The sequence below is a fragment of the Borostomias antarcticus genome (assembly GCF_949987555.1).
Source record: "Borostomias antarcticus genome assembly, chromosome: 4".
NCBI classification, from domain to species: domain Eukaryota; kingdom Metazoa; phylum Chordata; class Actinopteri; order Stomiiformes; family Stomiidae; genus Borostomias; species Borostomias antarcticus.
Genome location: NC_140237.1, coordinates 2,349,151 through 2,367,353, shown reverse-complemented (window position 1 = coordinate 2,367,353; position 18,203 = coordinate 2,349,151).

The following is an 18,203-nucleotide window of genomic DNA, read 5'->3' as shown; positions in this document are numbered from 1 at the left end:
AATAGCATTATGAATATTAAATTTATCACTGTTACTGAAACTGTCGAATTAGGAGAATTCTGGTAGACGCCTAGCCCTGTGACTGATGTAGAACTTAAACATAAAAGTTTAGCAGTGAGTTAGCTAATGTTTATGTACAGTAGCACAAGAACGTTTTGTTTGAAGACTTGAAGGAGTTGCCCTGAGTTGAGTTGAATGCATGTCAATTTTGTTAAATGTTTTGTTTTTTATAACGTCCCCCCCCCAAAAGTAATTTAAATGCCTTATTATTGATAGCAGGGTACATGGGACCACAGTGAATTTTGAATATCGCAAAATAATGTGATTCATTATTCTATTTGTCTATTTAAAATGTTTGTGAGTATATCTGTAAAACATGTCAACTTTTGGAAAGGAGCTACTACAGTATGTGTATAGAAAATAATAAATGTATTGAGATGATACTATTGTTATTGGTAATTATGTTACAGTATGTCTGAATAGGTTGCTATTTGTCCTCAGAGGCAATCTAGTGTTTCACCACCCTCTTACTTTTAGTGCAATGATGGACATTGAAGTGACTCCTTTTTAAGTAAGTTGTTGAAGAGTAATATGTATTCAAAGCAAAGGACTCTTCATGCTTTGCAGCAGATATATAGATGGTTCTGTATTCTTTTGGGTGGATGAATGATGCTGATCATATGCTGTTGCAAAAACCAGGCCAGGTCAGTAATGTCTGATAAATAAAGATGGGTCTTTTCACCTGGACACATCAGTTCCAATGCTAATCCAGCACAATGAAAGCGGGATAGCCAGTAAGCTCATGGGCTCACAGTAGTGCAGAGTCAGTTGTCTATTGTATAGACAAGGTGTTCAATTGCTCAAGTGTTGTCAGGTGTTGGTTTGAGTGTTCGAGTACAGTGGTGCATAGTCAGTTGTCTATTGTATAGACAAGGTGCAAGGTGTCACGTGTTCACTTGTTGGTCCAGGGGGTGGCATGTGTGCCATTGTTATAATGAGAGTGAGGGCCTATGTATTATAGTACAACCAGAGTACTATAAACAACTCTGCACCACTGTACACTCGAACCAACACCTGACAACACTTGAGCAATTGAACACCTCGTCTATACAATAGACAACTGACTCTGCACTACTGTACAATATCACTTGAATCAACACCTGACAACACTTGAGCAATTGAACACCTTGTCTATACAATAGAGAACTCACTCTGCACTACTGTATACTACTGTACAGTTTACTTGACATGTTATGTAATTGCACTGCCTGTATCATGGACACAGTCACAGCCATCCATGATCAGATACTGCTGTCTGGCCATGTCCAGTCCGGGTGGGGCTTGCACCTGAAGACCATCTTTGGGGGGGCTGGACATCAGCGTTGCACAGCAGCCGACACCTGACTGGTGTTGCATCACGGTGTTCTCTGGCCACAACCACACCAGGCATCCCAGCATCAAAGCTGCAACAGAACAGAAGGGAGATTTTGCCATCAAAATAAATCGGTGTCGGCCTAGTTAGGAGAGGCGCTCATACAAGTGTCAGATAAACATGAAACTTCACTTACCTAAGCAAACGGGTCTATTTTAACAAATGCTGGGTTTTGAAGCCTTGACGCTACCAATAAATAACTTATTTAGACGCGTTCTGTCCGAGTTAAATTATTTTCCCGAGGTAGTCTTCTTCTGTGGTGGTGGCGGTGCTTTGAAGCTTCAACCCAGCATTTGTTAAAATAGACACTTTTGCTTAGGTAAGTGAAGTTTCATGTTTATCTGACACTTGTAAATATGAGCGCCTCTCCTAACTAGGCCGACACCGATTTATTTTGACGGCAAAGTGAATGGACCAGCAAAGGACTTGTCTGGCATGAGCGAGCGGAATGCGACAACGGGACTGAGAAGGGCTACATTTCAACCAGACATACCAGTGAAACCAGGTAGTCAAAATAAATTACCTGATATAAAATGGGCACCGCAAACGCGGGCATTTTTGATGATTTCCTCAGTCCAGTCCGTACGCTTAATAATGGCGATTTCGTCTGTCTTCCTCTGCTACTGTTTCAAGAATGCACGCGCATACTTGTGCTGACTAGGCTGTAAAAGGGTCTATAATTAACGAATATGACCCACACTCGTTACATAACTTCTACAACATCCAGTGACAAAATATGTTATGGTACCTTGGTATGTCCACACAAAGGATTGAACTCACAACCTTCGCGGTGATAGGCAGCACACTATCCACTCAGCCACCGCTGCCCTGGGAAATCTGTGGAGTCTTTTTGTTTTGATGTTCTGGGACCACTGCCTCTTGTGGTAGCAACATAGAACTGCAGGTCCTCAACGCCAACAGGGACGGAGGAAGGGAAGAAGTGAGCGACAAAAAGGATTCCCTCTTCTAGGTGTGTCGGCTTACAGCCAACACACAAAAAACACCTCAGTCCTCAATGAATCACTATGACCTGGACCCCCCCTCCCCCCAGTCCACACACAACAAGGGGCACACTCTGGACTTGATCATCACCAAAGGTCTGAATATTTCTAAGGTTGAGGTGTCTGATGTTGCGCTCTCTGATCATTCCTGTGTTTTCATTGAGTCCATGCACACAAATGTTCAAACAGAGGTCATCACAAAACGGTACATCACTGAAAACACCAGTGAAATAAATATCAGGCTTTCTCGTCCTCACCTGCCCTCTCTTGGGTCTCAGTCAATGAGCTTGTACTGTAGATCATTTCAATTCTAAAATTACAAATATGATTGATGCCATTGCTCTGTTCTGACCCGCTGGTCAGAACAGAAGAAAGAGAGTGTCAAAAAGTTGAATGCAGGTGGTGAAAAACATATCTCTATGTTCTTTATGACATCTATAAAGAGAGACTTCGCATTTATAATTTGGATCTGAGAAATGCACGGCAGTCCTTCTTGTCTGACATCATCACCAAAAACAATAGTAATGCACAAGCTTTGTTTGCCACTGTTGATAAGCTAACACACCCTCCTGTGTCAGTAGTCTCTGAACATCTATCCACCAGGGCCTGCAATTAATATGCCTCATTCTTCTCTGACAATTAAAAAAAAAAAATTAGACAAGCAGTCAGTGCCTCCATATCAAGTACATGGTATGTGTTGTCCCAGTGTCCACAGTGTCCAATCAATACTATTTTATCCGATCAACCATAAAACCTTGGAGGACATTATACAATATCTGAAATCCTCCTCCTGTTGCCTTGATATTCTGCCTACAGGCTTTTTCAAAAATGTATCTAACTGCATGGCCTCTGATTTACTACAAATTTTGAACACATCTCTTCTTTTGGGTGTGTTCCCACAAACCCTGAAAACTGCAGTCATCAAGCCACTCTTAAAAAAGAATAATCTAGACACCTCACAAATGAACAATTATAGGCCCATATCAAATCTCCTTTTTTAAGTAAAATCATTGAAAACACAGTTTTTCAACAGTTGTTGTGCCAACAATTTCCTGGCACTAAATAATTGTTTTGATGTCTTCCAGTCAGGATTTCGACCACACCACAGCACCGAGACTGCTCTTGTTAACGTCTTCAATCCGTTTAAACACAGACAATGGCAGAATTTCAGTCTTAGTATTACTGGATCTCAGCTCTGCATTCGACACAGTTGACCACAACATATTACTAGGCCGACTGGAAAACTGGTTGGGAATTTCTGGCACAGTGCTAGACTGGTTTGAATCCTACTTGAAGTACAGGGACTACTTTGTGTCTATAGGCAATTACAAATCTGAGCGGACAAAAATGACCTGTGGAGTTCCCCAAGGCTCCATTCTGGGGCCTCTTCTGTTCAATATTGACATGCTCCCACTAGCTCAAATTATGGAAAACAACAAAATATGTTACTATAGCTACGCAGACAACACACAAATGTATATCACTATCTCACTAGGGGACTATAATCTCATACAAACGCTGAGTACATGCATTGAACAAATCAACGATTGGATGTGCCAGAACTTTCTTCAACTAAACAAAAATAATTGTCTTTGGAGCGAAAGAAGAACGAAGAAGAAAATAACGAGAAGTCAGTGCTCAACTCCAATCAGTAATGCTAAAAGCCACAAATGAAGCCAGAAATATTGGTGTCTCAGTTCTGAGGTCTTTACACTGGATTCCTGTCTGTCAAATAATTGACTTCAAAATACTGCTGTTTGTTTATAAAGCACTGAATGGTTTAGGGCCAAAATATGTTTCTGATCTGCTGCTACGTTATGAACCATCCAGACCTCTCAGGTCATCTGGCACAGGTCTGCTTTCTGTCCCCACAAAACATGGAGAAGCAGCGTTCAGTTTTTATGCTCCACATATCTGGAACAAACTTCCAGAAAACTGCAAGTATGCTGCTACTCTGTTTAAAAAAAAAAAAAATCAAGACTGAAGACTTTTCTTTTTGCCGCTTCTTTTTATTGAATCAAAATATTATTCATTCATACACTGCAGTGTAACTTTTATTCCTGTATTTTATTTTTCCTGCATTTTGTTTTAAATGTCCTTTTTTTGCATTTCGTTTTTTATGACCTTGTATGTGTTTCTTGCACTTTGTCTTGAAAGCACTTTGAATTGCCTTGTTGCTGAAATGTGATTTACAAAAAAAACTTTCCTTGCCTTGCCTAGCAAGCTCACCACTGAGCCGGTGGAGTCCGTCGGGGCACCCCGGCTAACTCTGCCTAGTCTTCCAGAGAAGTTCTGTAACTGTGTCAGCCTCAACCACCATGAGGGGCATCGCCGCTGCTTCATGTGTACAGAATGGGTCCGCAGCACGCTCAGGCTGGTTTGAAGCTTCCTCTCGACTGTCAGACCTGCGCCCAGCTGGAGCCTTTCCAGGATACACCAGGCGCATTTCTCTGCCAGTGTGGGAAAGCCGGGGAACCGCTTCCATGGAGGACGGCTCCGACGAGGAGGAGGATGCCGGTGTTCCAGCTCAGCAGGCCGCCATGCTGGTCCTCCCCGTGTCTGATGAAGAAGAAGGAGGTTCAGAAGTCAGCGTCGACATCACGTCATGACGTTCCTGATGTGAGTGGCGCCATCTCCGACGATCCTGGGTCTTTTGACTTCGGACGGTGGTCGAACATGCTTCGCGGAAGCGCCGAGCCTTGCCAGCTCATTTGCATATCCAGCCGAAGCCGGGAAAGCATCCGCCAAACCCGGTGAAGGTGAAACAAGGACCAGAAGCAAAGGCCTTCACCAGCCTTCTAGCTTCAGTCCTACGGTCCTGGTTGGACACCATAATATGCATTGTGCAGAGAAAACATGTGGACTGAGTAGAGCCAGAATAGGACCACTATCCATCTATTACAGCTCTGACGTCATACAGCAGAAAACCGGAGCCTTGCCAGCTCATTTGCAAAGCCAGCTGAGACCAGCCAGGCCGCGGTGCCATCTAACCTCTCACCGCGCTCAACAGTGATCCGAGTGGCCGTCCTACCTGCCGTCTAGCTAGGGGGCGGACGCTGTCACTCGAAGCAGAGACAGTAGAGCAACCGGTGGGACTACTACTACAATCCCACTGGACGCGTCACCTTCTTCTGTACCCCGGCGAGACGGGTCCTTTCTGCCGTGTAGGCAAATAAAGAGCCCTGGAAGTCTCAACCTTTCAGCCAGCGAGTTGAGCGGCCGTCACATCTGCCATAAAGGCAGAAGACGACGACGCCACTCAAACCGGAGCCATAAAAGCCTTGAACCTGTAGTCTGTAGGCAGAAGAAAACGCTGCTGCTCGAACTGGAGCTACGAGAGGGCACCGGGAGAGCCAGCGCTGTGCTGGACCTCCCCAGGCTCTGAACCGTCCTTGCCTCAACAGTGAGTCCAGCAGTTGTTACATCTGCTGCTTCGGCAGGAGAACACACCACTGATCGAGCTGTGGTGGACTGGACTGGACTGGACTGGGCTGGGCTGGGCTGGGCTGGGCTGGGCTGGGCTGGACTGGTAGGGCTGGACTGGTAGGGCTGGACTGGTAGGGCTGAGCTGGTAGGGCTGGGCTGGTAGGGCTGGTAGGGCTGGGCTGGTAGGGCTGGACTGGTAGGGCTGGGCTGGTAGGGCTGGTAGGGCTGGGCTGGTAGGGCTGGACTGGTAGGGCTGGGCTGGTAGGGCTGGACTGGTAGGGCTGGGCTGGTAGGGCTGGGCTGGTAGGGCTGGGCTGGTAGGGCTGGTAGGGCTGGTAGGGCTGGGCTGGTAGGGCTGGGCTGGTAGGGTAGGGCTGGTAGGGCTGGTAGGGCTGGGCTGGTAGGGCTGGGCTGGTAGGGCTGGGCTGGTAGGGCTGGTAGGGCTGGTAGGGCTGGTAGGGCTGGGCTGGGCTGGTAGGGCTGGTAGGGCTGGTAGGGCTGGGCTGGTAGGGCTGGTAGGGCTGGGCTGGTAGGGCTGGGCTGGTAGGGCTGGGCTGGTAGGGCTGGTAGGGCTGGGCTGGTAGGGCTGGTAGGGCTGGGCTGGTAGGGCTGGTAGGGCTGGGCTGGTAGGGCTGGGCTGGTAGGGCTGGGCTGGTAGGGCTGGACTGGTAGGGCTGGGCTGGTAGGGCTGGTAGGGCTGGGCTGGTAGGGCTGGACTGGTAGGGCTGGGCTGGTAGGGCTGGACTGGTAGGGCTGGGCTGGTAGGGCTGGGCTGGTAGGGCTGGTAGGGCTGGGCTGGTAGGGCTGGTAGGGCTGGGCTGGTAGGGCTGGGCTGGTAGGGCTGGTAGGGCTGGGCTGGTAGGGCTGGTAGGGCTGGTAGGGCTGGGCTGGTAGGGCTTGGCTGGTAGGGCTGGACTGGTAGGGCTGGGCTGGTAGGGCTGGACTGGTAGGGCTGGGCTGGTAGGGCTGGGCTGGTAGGGCTGGTAGGGCTGGGCTGGTAGGGCTGGGCTGGTAGGGCTGGTAGGGCTGGCCTGGGCTGGTAGGGCTGGGCTGGTAGGGCTGGGCTGGGCTGGTAGGGCTGGTAGGGCTGGTAGGGCTGGTAGGGCTGGGCTGGGCTGGTAGGGCTGGGCTGGTAGGGCTGGTAGGGCTGGGCTGGTAGGGCTGGTAGGGATTGCTTTAACCCCTGGAAGGAACTTGGAGCTACAAGACTGAACTAGGAACATAAGTATATTTTTCTTTCTCTAATAGCTAGTGCTAAGTCATCAGTGTTGTTGTGAAACTGCTTTGTTATTCAAGGTTATTGTGAGAGTTAGTTTCGGCCTGAGCTAGACTAATTGCCCTGTTGAGTGGGCTGAGGGAGTGTCCTACTCTCCTGGCAGACGATTAGCAATCAGCAGTTACAGGCCTTAAGCATTGACGGCTTAGACGGCGACAGCGGGAAGGCGACAAGCTCCCTCTGGCGCGTGACCGAAGGCTAGGGCGACCAAAGGCACCGGGCGACTTATTCAAGAGCGACTTTGTCAAGTAAGCCTGTCAGGAAGGTAGTACGTCTACATTTACCTCAGTACCTGTTTTGTTACCATTATGTGTTTGCATCCTATTCCTGTTGTGTTCCCTCTCCGGGGGTCACGCAGACACTGGGTCACCCCCAGACTCCGTAACCCCTCTAACCTCATCTATCCGACTGTCTCAACTCATAGAGAGCAAGTGGTGACAGGGGGACTTTGGAATTGCCAGTCGGCGGTGCCCAAAGCTGAGTTTATCTCAGGCTATGCATCCTTGCTCTCCCTCAGCTTCCTTGCTCTCACCGAGACATGGATCACACCAGAGAACACTGCCACTCCCGCAGCCCTGTCAGATGTGTATTCTTTCTCCCACACTCCCAGAGCTGCGAGGCGAGGTGGTGGTACTGGCCTGCTCATTTCCCCAACATGGAAATACTCACTCGTCTCCATCCCACAGTTCTCCCCTCCCTCTTTTGAATTCCATGCTGTCTCTGTCATGTATCCAATCAAGCTCACCATTGCTGTTGTGTATCGCCCACCAGGTCCTCTTGGTGAATTCCTAGAGGAGCTCGATACACTAGTTTCGCACTTCCCAGATGATGGGTCCGCACTCATCCTTCTCGGGGACTTCAACATCCAGAGTGAGAAATTGGAACCTCTCCTTCCTCTCCTCCTTCGATCTTCACCTCTCTTCTTCTCCTCCTACTCACAAAGCCGGCAACCAGCTGGATCTCATCTTCACTAGACACTGTTCCACCCCTAACCTCTCTGTCACTCCCCTCCATCTCTCTGACCACTATTTCATGTCCTACTCCCTCTCCATCCTCTCTTCCCCTGTAACTCCTCCTCCTACCCACATGGTTACCGCCCGTAGCCATCTCCGCTCGCTCTCCCCTACTGACCTTTCCTCTACTGTCACCTCCGCCCTCCCCGCCCCTGAATCCTTCTCTCTCCTACCCTCTGATACTGCCACTGATCTTCTCCTCTCTACTCTTTCCTCTTCTCTGGACAATCTCTGTCCCCTCACCTCCAGGCCTGCACGCCCAACTCCACCTGCCCCATGGCTGTCGGACTCAGTGCGTACTGATAGACGGAGCCTGAGAATAGCTGAGCGCAAATGGAGGAAAGGCAAGCTCCCAGAGGACCTTCTTAATTTCCAATCTCTTCTTTCCACATTCTCCTCCTCTCTGTCTGCTGCTAAAGCTGCTTTCTTCCGCTCTAAAATCCTAACCTCTGCTTCCAATCCTAAAAAACTCTTTGAAACCTTCTCTTCACTACTCCAGCCCCCACCTCCTACTCCCAACTCCTCCCTTCTCCCTGATGATTTCGCCAACTTCTTTGACAAGAAAGTTAACGATATCAGATCCTCTTTCCCCCCTCCCCCGGTCAACGCTCCATGCACGAAACTCACCCCCCCATCCCCACCCTCTCTCCACTCCCTGCTCCCCCCCTCCTCTCCACGCCCCACCTTATCCCACTTTTCTCCCCTCTCCCCCAACGAGGCCCTCAACCTTGTAACCCCCTCCTAAAGAAACCATCTCTCGACCCCTCTGATGTCAAAAACTACAGACCGGTTTCCCTTCTATCCTTTCTATCCAAAACACTTGAACGTGCTATCTTTAACCAACTGTCTTCGTACCTCCACCAGAACGACCTCCTAGATCCCCACCAATCTGGGTTCAAGGCTGGCCACTCGACAGAGACCGCCCTCCTTGCAGTAACAGAGTCACTCCATGCCGCTAGAGCGAACTCTCTCTCCTCTGTCCTGATACTCCTAGACCTGTCAGCAGCATTTGATACGGTAGACCACCAGATCCTCCTCTCCACCCTCGAGGAGAAAGGCATCGATGGCTCTGCACACTCCCTGTTTGCATCCTACCTGACGGGCCGCTCCTACCAGGTGACATGGAGAGGGTCGACGTTGGAACTGCGTAGTCTGACTACGGGGGTTCCACAAGGGTCTGTCCTGGGTCCTCTCCTGTTTTCCCTCTACACTACATCTCTGGGCTCTGTCATTCGCTCGCATGGCTTCTCCTATCACTGCTATGCCGATGACACCCAACTGGTTCTGTCATTTCCCCCTTCTGATACAGAAGTGGAGACACGCATAGCTGGGTGCTTGGCTGACATTTCGGAGTGGATGACGACACATCACCTCAAGCTCAATCTGGACAAGACTGAGCTGCTGTTCCTCCCGGGGAAGGGCTGTCCGCACCGGGACCTGGCCATCACCATTGAAGACACAGTGGTGACCCCGACTCGGACTGCGAGGAATCTGGGTGTGACCCTGGATGACCAACTGTCATTTTCCTCACATGTCACATCCGTCACACGTTCCTGCAGATTCATGCTCTACAACATCAGGAGGATTCGCCCTTTCCTCACTAATGAAACGGCGCAGGTACTCATCCAGGCCCTGGTCATCTCCCGCCTGGACTACTGCAACTCCCTCCTCGCGGGGGCACCGGCGTCAGCCATTAAACCTCTGGAACTTGTCCAGAAAGCTGCTGCTCGCCTGGTGTTCAACCACCCCAAATTCTCCCACACAACTTCCCTCCTCCGTTCCCTACACTGGCTCCCTGTAGCGGCTCGCATCCAGTTTAAAACTCTGGCGCTAACCTACAGGGCAATGAAAGGAACAGCCCCCTCCTACCTCCAGGCCATGGTCAAACCCTACATCCCCTCCCGACCACTACGCTCTGCTACCTCAGGGCGACTGGTTGCCCCGTCACTCCGAGGCTCCTGCGGTCGATCGACACGGTCACGGCTCTTCTCTGTCCTGGCCCCGCAGTGGTGGAATGAGCTGCCCACTGATGTCAGGCCATCTTTCGTCGCAGGCTCAAAACTCATCTCTTCAAGAAGTACTACAACAATCCTCCCACCTAAGCACTTATTATATTATATTGCACTGTACTTTAGATTGTGATTCTTGCACTTTGCCTTCAGCACTAGATTATGCTCTTAGTCACTTGTTTGTTTTAGAAAGAAGATGCACTTGTGAGTTCTGGCAAGTAGTAGTACATTGGCTCTTCCTACGTTAAATGCAATTATTGTTAGTCGCTTTGGATAAAAGCGTCTGCTAAATGACTGTAATGTAATGTAGGGAGGGCTGGCCACTCTTAACCGGCTGGGAAGGGAGAGGCAGGTGGAGGCGGAGGCGCCTGGCCAAGTGCCCCGAAGGCAGAGGCAGCTTCTTCCCCACGGCCATCAGCCTCTGGCCCCCTCTTACCCCGCCCCCATTCCTAGTATGTTGAAAAACTACAATGACAATAAAACAAATTCTGATTCTGACGATGAGGGTGGGGGGTGGGGCTTCTTCCCAGGGTTGTAAAGTCACCCAGGCTGGGTATCTCCTGGGCCTTTCTGTGTGGAGTTTGCATGTTCTCCCTGTGTCCACAAGGGTTTCACCCATAAGAACCCATACGACCCATAAAGATACGATGGAGAACAACCTTTTATCCCATACTATGACACTATAAACTTGCCATCCTGTAATGACATCATGGAGTTCTAGAACCTATTTGCATTCAAATTGTTTATGTTTAAAGCTTATTTATCTAATCAAATCAACAATGCAGATAAGATTGATCACATGTATTACTGTGTGCTCTAAAATACTTGATTATGATTGGACAATTGCCACATTCTACAGTCAATTATTTCTTAACAACTGACCAACGTTAGGGACAGAACAATATTGACCGCTGATATGGCCAGCTGTACGTTATCCCTTACGTATACAATTCCTACCTGTATCTACTTTAACTGCATACTCAAAGTGAGCTTTTTAGTTTTGAACCTTTGGCCTGTCACCTTTGAAGTGTGTGTGTGTGTGTGTGTGTGTGTGTGTGTGTGTGTGTGTGTGTGTGTGTGTGTGTGTGTGTGTGTGTGTGTGTGTTTCTTGTTTGTTTCTTGTTTGTTTTCCATCCAGTACAAGAAGGGCTGCCCCTTCCTCTCAGAAGCAGCTGGACAGCCTTTCACCCTTTGTCCCTAGTGTGGTCAGGGATCAGCCTGCTCAATAACTCTAGCTAACAGAGGTATGTACTGTGCATCTACCTGAAATTTATACTTGTCTAATTAATTATTGTGGAATGTGAATGAGTATGTTAAGTATGAGTATTTTGTGTTCTCTTGTACCCTGTGATGAGACCAAAGACAAATTTCCAGTTTTGTTTGGACAATACGCCTGTAATCTTATCATATCTCTCCAAAGCCCACAGGAAAGGTCCAAGGGGCAGTGGCATGAATGACTGTAATAATTAATGACTTAAGCTTTCTTGTGTATCAGGATTAATAGGCTTAGTAACCTTACCACAGTCTGGTTTGAAGCATCTCTAAAAACCTGTTTTGTTTCCAATAATGTCCATCGCTCAGAACATTAGAGAGGACACAATACCCATGTGTGGAACCAAGAGTCCTCTTATCACCCTGTCTTTAACATCCAGGACATACAATAGGATCCCATTCAATAGGGCCCGAGTAGCCTCACCCTACTGCATGTTGTATGTACTGTACTGTGACGTTGAGGTGAATGGACCATTGTACTGTGTTCAGGCCCTGGCCTGACCCTGATCTCACTACTAGCACTGCCACCCTACTGGTCCATCAGTACTGAATGGAGCTTGCACCAGACCCTGTGGTGCAAGATACAGTATAGCACACAATTCTAAGTGAGGGATGAGAAAAGAAATGTACAGTAAAAATGTCCCTGTATATATTTTATTTTTCTTGTTATACTGTACCATCCAGACTTTACACTGTAACTTCTGGTTTTCTATAACAAACCTTACCGACCAATTTCTTTAGTCTGCTTGAGGAAATAACACATCAATTGGTATTTTATGTTACACTTTGGTCAGAAGTGCTTCTATCCTGTGGATGATCCACACATGCTTAAAGGAATAGTAAAGGGAAAAATCATGTTTAGCCCTGTTTTAAGGTTACTTATGATCATAAACAAGGGTTCAGATCAAAACCTTGACAAAACTAGCACTTTTGAGAAAGTTGATAATAATTGGTGTCCGTTGGTGTTCTGACATCAAATTCGCCGCAAGGTATGAATCCTGTAGGGTTTTATTGATAATTTTATGAAATCTGACTTGTATTGGCGCGACCGTTGTAGTTGTGTAGATCAATCCGTAGAGGGGATTCAGGAAGTGGAACTACTTACGGTAGCTATTGGCCGTGTCCAAAATGCATACTACCTGCTATATAGTAGGCGAGATGTAGCATGCTACATCAAAACTGTGCATACTGTATTTCGCCTACTATATAGTAGGTACTATATAGTAGGTGAAATTGGCGAAAAAATGGCCGAAATGTAGCATAGTCCAGAGCATACTGTTCTGGAAGTCGAGACGTGATACGTCACTGGGCAGTGATCATTTTTCTTTTTAAAGATGGCGAACGTAGAGGTCACCGGGACCGCAAGTCAAAACGTTAACGCTTAAATGTTAACTTTACGTTACGTTAACTTTAACGCTTAAATGTTAATATAGCTAGAATCAAGACAAACAGACTAACATTTTCATGTAATATGACCATGATTGCTTAAGAAATGTGTAAGAAATTTTGAAATTGTGATGAGTTCTTAAATGGCTAACCTAAGCCACCGAGCCTAACGTTACTTGAAGTTGTTAATACTTCTGGATGTATTACAGGGACCAACGACCACACCAGGGACGATGATCCTCTGGAGGACGGCCAACTCCTCCCTGTTTACGGTGTAACCGCATGGGTGGCCCCCATCGCCTCTTCCAAGACCCTGTACCACTTCCACGAAGCGGCTGTGGCCTCCCCTCCCTCTGTGCTGACCCCAGTTCTGGGGCTCTTTAGGTCCTATGAGGTTAGATAATGGTTTTCTAGTGTCATACAAACTGTGAGTCCCTATCAATATCTTTGCTATCATGTAGCCTGTAGATCAAAATCACCTTGTACATGGCTACAAGGTTCTCCCATGTGTGCTTTATCCAGGCTGCCTCTGTCTTCCCCTGCAGCCACGCTTCTAAGATGTAGGTCCTACATAAGGACATTGTGCGTAATGTCAACAAACCGAGCACTGATGGCACTGGCAGCAGGTTGAAATGTACTCAGGTAGTATTCCGTTTCCATGTTCAGTTTTGAATGTTGAATCCCAAATAAATTGCTGAAATTCTAATGATGTGCAAGTGTGGTTTTGTCAACTATGGTGCTGTCTGCTAATAGCAGGCTGTAAAGTTGCACAATAAGACCGTGATAGCTAGTTGGCTCACAACAGCAGCTTCCATAACATTAACGGTAGCTGTCGGTGGTTAAAGCAGTTAGCCAACTTTACAATGATGATTCCTGTAGCTATTTTGATGCTGCGTTGGTTCAGCTTCTGTTTCTCAGGCAGAAACGGAGGCAAACTCAAACTCACATTGGCAGCAAAACATCTACAGGAATCATCGTAACGTTAACTAACTGCCTTTGCCACCGATAGCTACCGTCTTCTTCACGTCGTATGTTTGTATCTGTCATATCCTGATGAAGGCTCACAGCCGAAACGTTGATATATTTTTAGTCTCCTATTAAATTGCTTGCATCGGACCTGCCAGAGTGTGCGGCGTCTCCTCTCTTTCAATCCACATACTGACCGCCTGCCTGCACCTCGGACAGCTGTGCGTTTTCCTCTCCTCTCCTGCCTGCACCTCAGACAGCTGTGCGTTTTCCTCTCCTCTCCTGCCTGCACCTCGGACAGCTGTGCGTTTTCCTCTCCTCTCCTCTCCTGCCTGCACCTCGGACAGCTGTGCGTTTTCCTCTCCTCTCCTGCCTGCACCTCAGACAGCTGTGCGTTTTCCTCTCCTCTCCTGCCTGCACCTCGGACAGCTATGCGTTTTCCTCTCCTCTCCTGCCTGTATCTGTCCAAACAAAAGATTCTGCCCTGCGAGTCAGAATAAAGATAGACGGGGACCGCACTCAAAGGAATGTCTTGTGTATTTTTATTGGCACAAAACGTTTTCGGCCATCCGGCCTTCAGTGTGCATATAACAATGGTTTGGTTTGTGGATCTTAAATAGGCAGGTGTCCCTGCAAGTCGCCATTGTTGTTTGTGTTTTCGTATTTTCCACCTTTCCGCGCTCCTGTTCCAGTATTGACTCTGGCTTCTGATTGGTTAAAATGGCCTTTCCATTTGAAGTTACATCGCCAACTTTTGCTTTGGCATGTACTGTATATTACATCACTTGGTAGCAGATTTTGCGGTTTCGTGTGGAAGATATAATTTTCTATCACGCCACTTCGTGGGGACGAAGATTTTTGTGAAACCGGAGACCGAAAAACTTCGGTTGCAAAAGTACACAGGCTCGTGTGGACAAGGCCTCAAAAGCCTCAGTCAAAAAATAAATGTTATCTTGTTCCATTATTGTTTTTATTTTTTATTAAATGTTTTTTCTTGAATTAAATTGGTGTTTGTGTGTCATTCCTTGTAATGTATTCCCAGTCAAAGAACAAATGTCACTATACCTAAAACCAGTCATTAGAGTAAAAGAACATTCCTAATGGACATTGTAGTTTGCAATTACTGTAGGCATAAAAGACAGAACACGCATGTTGGTTCACAATGCTTCATTGGAATTATTCAGAGACGGTTATGAAAGCATCACTGTTTTTCAAATGTGTCTGACTAACGACAACTTGATAAGGGAGTTACATGTCCAAAGCTCTCTGCACGTTGAGTGTGAAGACCTTCCAAGTTACTGTACATGACATGTAGACATATCTATACAAACAATGTGTCTGATGTGTAGATATTACACTTGAAACTGTTGAAATGTTAATACATCAAGAAGTAACCTTTACATGTATAATGGAAGAAGCACAACCATAAACATTTCTTGGATATTTTTATTACACAATGGTCTTCAAATATACTTTTGACTTGTTTATATTTGATCAGATCATTAGCTTTCCTTGCAAAAGGTACTGACAGGAGACGCGACGAGAACGCTGATCTGTTGTCTCCCCCCCAAAAATGTAATAAAGAACTCATTACTATGTACAGTGCTAAATGAAACGCATACATTTAAATACAAATACATTTAAACAAATGCCTCAAGGCTGCCTATAACCAACTGATCGGTGTTTAAAGCCTCAAGGCTGTCTATAAGGAACAAGGCAAAGCACACTCATGAACTGATAGACTGACTACTTATGGCAGGATGGGGGTAATCGTGCTCACCAAGAGCTGGGATCCAGGCAGCTTGTGCTGATGCTGCCGCTGTGAGACACTTTCTGAGGCCATCTCCAGGGTTGGGATGATCTGCAGCAGCAGGACCATGGCCACCATCAAGGACTTCAACCTTTAAATGGTTAAATGCAATTAGGCCTACTGTAAGTCGCTTAGCAGACACACAAAAGTGTCTGCTAAATAAATGACTAAGGTAATGTACAACCCAATCCCCAGTTACCTGGATGGCCATGCTGTTTTACCTCCGCTTCCTCAGTTACCTGGATGGCCATGCTGTTTTACCTCTGCTTCCTCAGTTACCTGGATGGCCATGCTGTTTTACCTCTGCTTCCTCAGTTACCTGGATGGCCATGCTGTTTTACCTCTGCTTCCTCAGTTACCTGGATGGCGATGCTGTTTTACCTCTGCTTCCTCAGTTACCTGGATGGCCATGCTGTTTTACCTCCCCTTCCTCAGTTACCTGGATGGCCATGCTGTTTTACCTCTGCTTCCTGAGTTACCTGGATGGCCATGCTGTTTTACCTCTGCTTCCTCAGTTACCTGGATGGCCATGCTGTTTTACCTCCCTTTCCTCAGTTACCTGGATGGCCATGCTGTTTTACCTCCGCTTCCTCAGTTACCTGGATGGCCATGCTGTTTTACCTCCCTTTCCTCAGTTACCTGGATGGCCATGCTGTTTTACCTCTGCTTCCTCAGTTACCTGGATGGCCATGCTGTTTTACCTCCCCTTCCTCAGTTACCTGGATGGCCATGCTGTTTTACCTCTGCTTCCTCAGTTACCTGGATGGCCATGCTGTTTTACCTCTGCTTCCTCAGTTACCTGGATGGCCATGCTGTTTTACCTCCCTTTCCTCAGTTACCTGGATGACCATGCTGTTTTACCTCTGCTTCCCCAGTTACCTGGATGACCATGCTGTTTTACCTCTGCTTCCTCAGTTACCTGGATGACCATGTTGTTTTACCTCTGCTTCCTCAGTTACCTGGATGACCATGTTGTTTTACCTCTGCTTCCTCAGTTACCTGGATGGCCATGCTGTTTTACCTCTGCTTCCTCAGTTACCTGGATGACCATGTTGTTTTACCTCTGCTTCCTCAGTTACCTGGATGGCCATGCTGTTTTACCTCTGCTTCCTCAGTTACCTGGATGGCCATGCTGTTTTACCTCCCTTTCCTCAGTTACCTGGATGGCCATGCTGTTTTACCTCTGCTTCCTCAGTTACCTGGATGGCCATGCTGTTTTACCTCTGCTTCCTTTCCTCAGTTACCTGGATGGCCATGCTGTTTTACCTCTGCTTCCTTTCCTCAGTTACCTGGATGGCCATGCTGTTTTACCTCCCTTTCCTCAGCTACCTGGATGGCCATGCTGTTTTACCTCCCCTTCCTCAGTTACCTGGATGACCATGCTGTTTTACCTCCCTTTCCTCAGTTACCTGGATGGCCATGCTGTTTTACCTCTGCTTCCTCAGTTACCTGGATGGCCATGCTGTTTTACCTCTGCTTCCTCAGTTACCTGGATGGCCATGCTGTTTTACCTCTGCTTCCTTTCCTCAGTTACCTGGATGGCCATGCTGTTTTACCTCTGCTTCCTTTCCTCAGTTACCTGGATGGCCATGCTGTTTTACCTCCCTTTCCTCAGTTACCTGGATGGCCATGCTGTTTTACCTCCCTTTCCTCAGTTACCTGGATGGCCATGCTGTTTTACCTCCCCTTCCTCAGTTACCTGGATGGCCATGCTGTTTTACCTCCCTTTCCTCAGTTACCTGGATGGCCATGCTGTTTTACCTCCCTTTCCTCAGTTACCTGGATGGCCATGCTGTTTTACCTCCCTTTCCCCAGTTACCTGGATGGCCATGCTGTTTTACCTCTGCTTCCTCAGTTACCTGGATGGCCATGCTGTTTTACCTCTGCTTCCTCAGTTACCTGGATGGCCATGCTGTTTTACCTCTGCTTCCTCAGTTACCTGGATGGCCATGCTGTTTTACCTCCCTTTCCTCAGTTACCTGGATGACCATGCTGTTTTACCTCCCTTTCCTCAGTTACCTGGATGACCATGCTGTTTTACCTCCCTTTCCTCAGTTACCTGGATGGCCATGCTGTTTTACCTCTGCTTCCTCAGTTACCTGGATGGCCATGCTGTTTTACCTCTGCTTCCTCAGTTACCTGGATGGCCATGCTGTTTTACCTCCCTTTCCTCAGTTACCTGGATGGCCATGCTGTTTTACCTCTGCTTCCTTTCCTCAGTTACCTGGATGGCCATGCTGTTTTACCTCCCTTTCCTCAGTTACCTGGATGGCCATGCTGTTTTACCTCCCTTTCCTCAGCTACCTGGATGGCCATGCTGTTTTACCTCCCTTTCCTCAGTTACCTGGATGGCCATGCTGTTTTACCTCCCTTTCCTCAGTTACCTGGATGGCCATGCTGTTTTACCTCCCCTTCCTCAGTTACCTGGATGGCCATGCTGTTTTACCTCCCTTTCCTCAGTTACCTGGATGGCCATGCTGTTTTACCTCTGCTTCCTCAGTTACCTGGATGGCCATGCTGTTTTACCTCTGCTTCCTTTCCTCAGTTACCTGGATGGCCATGCTGTTTTACCTCTGCTTCCTTTCCTCAGTTACCTGGATGGCCATGCTGTT